This window comes from Gracilinanus agilis, chromosome 6, assembly GCF_016433145.1.
Source record: "Gracilinanus agilis isolate LMUSP501 chromosome 6, AgileGrace, whole genome shotgun sequence".
Lineage (NCBI taxonomy): Eukaryota > Metazoa > Chordata > Mammalia > Didelphimorphia > Didelphidae > Gracilinanus > Gracilinanus agilis.
The window spans coordinates 41,792,052-41,797,077 of record NC_058135.1 but is presented as its reverse complement, the minus strand read 5'-3'; positions in this window follow the sequence as shown (position 1 = coordinate 41,797,077).

Genomic DNA, 5,026 nt, shown 5'->3' with positions numbered 1-5,026 from the left:
AGTTATGGATTGCAACTCCACTCAAGTGTATATTTAACTTATAATTACTCTGCTTTCTTCTTCTTCTGCTTCTTCTTCTTCTTCTTCTTCTTCTTCTTCTCCTTCTCCTTCTCCTTCTCCTTCTCCTTCTCCTTCTCCTTCTCCTCCTTCTCTTTCTCCTTCTCCTCCTCCTTCTTCTCCTTCTCCTTCTCCTCCTCCTTCTCCTTCTTCCTTCTCTTCCTAATTCTCCTCTTCCTCCTCCTCTTTCTCCTTCTTCTCCCTTTCCTGCAGAAAACAACATATGTACACACACACACACACACACACACATGCACACACACACAATTAAAGAAGCCTTTTCCCATAAAGTATACATGAATGGCTACCAAACCAGCAACCTGCGCCCACCCTTTCACCGGCATGGCAAGGTGTGCAGTGGCCCCTGCATGTGTCTCTGTCCTGCATCTACCTGCTCCTTTTGGCTTAGTCAGATGGATGTCGATACAGGTCCACATGTGTCTATTTACACACACAGCACGGCATTTACATAGAGATGATATAGTGTCTTTAGTGCTGTCCAGATACGGTACATACTGTGTTCCTCAGTGGTCCATTTCATGTGAACTCTTACTCTGACATAAACCCATCTGTAATATCTTGCCAGCATATAAGCTGTTTAGTTTGTTAATTAAGTTGTATGTCTTATAAGAAGCTTTGTAAAAGGGGGAAAAATTGTGAGTGAGCGCTCTCAGATCATTGAAGATAATGTAGCATCCAAATGTGAGCTGATTAAAATGTTATCTGTATACCAGTTTGTAGAGAGGATATATGTGATGCCGTTTTCTAGGGGGAACAGTGTCATGGAGGTGTGAAAATGGACCAAGCACTGTAGAGGGAAAGCAGACAGAGATGCCTGAGGTCCCCCTCCTTTAGGGGAGAGGGAGAGGTCTGTATCCCAGGGCATGAGCCTCTCAATTAGGACTAACAAGAGGCCATTTTCTGGTGTTTAGTATCTGCTGACTTACATGTGTGTCAGGAGGCTACTGTTGAATTGGGATCATCAGTGCATGCATGTTGGCAGCAACAATTGGTCCATAAAAAAAAAAATGAGTCTTCTTTATGGCACTTCCTTTGGAGGAATTCCCTATTGCCAGCATTGATCCCTTTTTAAACTATTTTCAGATCTTCTCTATTTTGTTATCTATAAATGAGCTGCTTGCTGTCCACATCCAGTCAATGGTGTACCAAGCCAGGATTTCTATTTTGATAAAGCAACAAATAAACCTTGTCCCTTTGGGAATGACAAATTAAGGGGAAATCCTAGAAATGTAGTATTACCCTACAGGTACGTGTGTGACAACTTCCACAGAGATGTAGGGGATTCTACAAGAACTATTTTGTGATTCCCCACTTTTTTTCCAGCAGTTTTTATCATCTGGACCTACCCATCTAATAATGAAAGGCATAGCTTGTTGTGAATTTTGGTAATAAGGATGCACTTGTCTGCAGTAACTATAGCAAAGAAATTATGGCTACAAAAATAGTTATAGCAATACAAGTCCCCTTTAAAAGCCATGGAGTATTGATGTTAGTGTTAAGCGCCATCACCTTACATTAAATGAAAGTGTTTGTAAAAGTATTTTGAGGGACTCTAAAGTATACTGCTGAATGTCATGATGGCAATAACAGTGAGGACTTCTTAGCAATAATAGAGACCAGTTACAGTCTTTCCTTTTCATTCATGCAGGGGAAATATCAACCACAGTTACTCTGCACTTGAGATGTTTTGGTGCTCATTGAGGTGGTGATATTTCACTAGAGGAAGTTGAAAACCCTTGGAATACCTAAAAGAGAGCTTGGCTAGAGTGACTTCTAAAAGCAATCATTTTCAGATATGGAAAAGTAATGGAAAGTGACAAAATCCACAGAACTGCCTTAAAAACAAATGGGGGTGAGGAAGTTATCTTTTTTCTTAAGCAATAGTCAACAGGGGAGTCCTTGCCCTTTAAACAGCAAACTGCCAATAGGGCCTGACATGGTATTTAAGAGCAAATGACTAGGCTACAACTTTTCCTGCAGGAAATTCAGAATGGTCTCAGAAGCTTTTGCTACAGTCATTCTGTGTTTGTATATCCTATCCTGAGAGGAGTACCCACATTCATTCTCTCTACACTTTCCCCCTTTTTTCCTTTCCCCTTCCTCCACTTCTCCCCCTTTTCATTCCATTTCCACATTTGATCTCTAGGACCTGATCATCCTGATTCTCTTACCTTGACTTTTATTTCCCAAGATCCAACGTGAAGTTTGCAAGCAGCTTTAGGAGGAGGGGGGAGTGAGTCTCCAGAGAAACGCCCAGAGGCATTCACGAGTAGACCACTCAGGGAAGTGTTAACCTTCTTTACACAACTTGGTCATGGCGCCTGAGACTGCAGAAGTAAGGATGGTTTTTTCACTCAGGTAGAATAAGACTCTGTCCTTTCCTCTGCCAGCACTCCTTATGCCCTCAGTGCCAATCGGGCTGCTCCTGCTTTGATGAGCTCTGACGTTGCTTGCCTGTAGACCTGCCTCCTTTGGGGAACAGAGAGAGCGGGGCTGTGTATGCGCCCAGAGCTGAAATGTTTGTACGCCTGAAGCCACCTATTGGGTTATCCCTACCCTATAAGTTCTTCTAGTTGGTCTAGGAGAGATGATGCAGCAGCCACAGAATTAGAAATCTTCCTTCTCCCCCACCTGACCACCATTTGCTTCTCTCTATTTCAGGATCACCAGGATGTAATTTATTGTTAGAGATTTGTGAGAAGAAAATATTCTATTTCATACTTTACCAAATTCTCTGCTACTTGACCTAAGAAATTTCCTTTCTCCTCTGTATATACCCATTACTCTAAAAGGAAGGGGTTTGTTCTCTCGTTCTTGACACACTCATTGGTCCTAAGGATTTCAGACTCCCTGAATGTATAATCAGAGAAGAATGTCATGGCAGTGGTGGAGGTCTAACCTTGGAGCTCTCAGCTGGCACAATGAAGAAAGAAACCAGCCTTCTTCACCTAATCTCATTAGAAAATGGAGACTTAGAGTATTGCCATAACTTCCTGGAAGGGAGGAAGAGGTCATGGGGAGTTGTAGGGAGGAACTAAAATTTCATGATTATAGATGACAAACCCACTGCTTTATCAACTTTTGGGGGGCATTTTATACTCATGTATTATGTGCAGCATTGTGCTAATATTTATGGGGTGAGTCTTTGACCTTACAGCACAATTTCCCATTGTAGAAAAATGAGTTCAGATTGATTAATGTTCAAGAATCTGATAGTTGAATTTGCCAAATGTTCTTCGTTGTATGATCAGGATCTGGCCAATTCCCATTAGGCAAAGAATGATCAGAGACAAATCAGAATATTTATTTGAATATTTGGCCCATTTGCTATGTTAGAAGAATGCCATCTTTACTGAAAAGTCAGAAAATGGCCCTGTATATATGAAATGCACGTGTCCTATACTGGCCTGTCAAGAAAAGACCTGGTTGTAGGTAGTTGGTTTTTTTTTTTTAATTTTATATATATATATTTTAATTTTAAACACTTAACTTCTGTGTAATGACTTATAGGTGGAAGATTGGTAAGGGTAGGCAATGGGGGTCAAGTGACTTGCCCAGGGTCACACAGCTGGGAAGTGGCTGAGGCCGGGTTTGAACCTAGGACCTCCCGTCTCTAGGCCTGGCTCTCAATCCACTGAGCTACCCAGCTGCCCCTGTAGGTAGTTTTTATTTTATTTTGTGGGATCATCTTAAATATTAATGACAATAACTAGATTACTTAAGTAATGCTAAACACAGTTAAGAACTGTGTTTTTAATCCCTTAAAAACCAAAAACAAAGTAACAAACAGGAGAATAAATCTTAAAGGAGTCGAACTTTTTAATAGGAATGTGATTAGTGCTTTCTGAAAAGGACATTTTCCCTCCTCCAAGGACCAATTTAAATTGCACACACCAGTGAGGGACTTTTTTGTTCCAGTTTACACGGGGTCTGAAAAAAACAAAATGTCCTACTTGCCCCACAGGATTTTTAGTTCTGGTAGGCCAATACTGTCTATCGACTGATGTCATCCCCACTAAGCAGGTGAAATTCCTTCTGGAAGGGAAGATATTTACAATGTAAATAGCTGTATTGATTTTTCATTTCTGTAATTAAAATGTAAGAATATGCTCTTTTGTTTTGGAGTCTAGACAGATCATTGGCAGCCTAAACATGTTTGACCTTGGTTCATTTCCTTGGCCAATCATGCTCAAGCTGAAGCCCTCAATTTGCACATAAAATACTGTATTTTTAACCCTCGGGGTTTATGGGACTTATGGTCTTATTATCTTATTATTATTATATGGTATTATTATCTTAATAGTAGTGAAATTTCTACTTTGCCATGCCTATCTTATTATAAGACCCAACTTGCACCTGTCTGTCATGCCACATGATTGGGCTTGATTGAAAACTCATCTCCTAGTGTTGGGGGGAAAAGATTTTAAACACAAATCTGTTTTAAAGTTCTAGACCAAGAGTGGGATGTGCTCTCAGCATCATTGCAATGCCCCAAATATGTATGAGAATATGTTACTCTCAGACAGCATGGGATGGGGGCAGGAGAAAGGACATCCATCCTGATGAAAGATTTAGGCACTTTTTGCATTTGGTATTTAATTCATTTAAAATACGTGTGGGCAGCCCCAGAAGACCTCCAGGGACTTGGCCTTTTCCAACACTTCATAGGTTGGAAAGTCAAGGGGAATTTGCTTCCCCTGACATCAAAACCCAAACCTTGCTGAACATTCCCTGAAGATTTCTGTCTTCTTTTCTTGAATTTTTCATGTGGTGATAGCTCTGAAACTAGTAATTTTGTTTCATTTTGGCACCCAGCGCTGAACACTTGAATTGCGCTGGTGAAGGTTCCCAGGAAGAAAATGAAGACTGAGGAGAAGGTGAATGGGTGGCTAAGGAGGAGGAAAGGGCTTTAAACATGTAAATGGAACCTTAGAGAACCAGACACTTT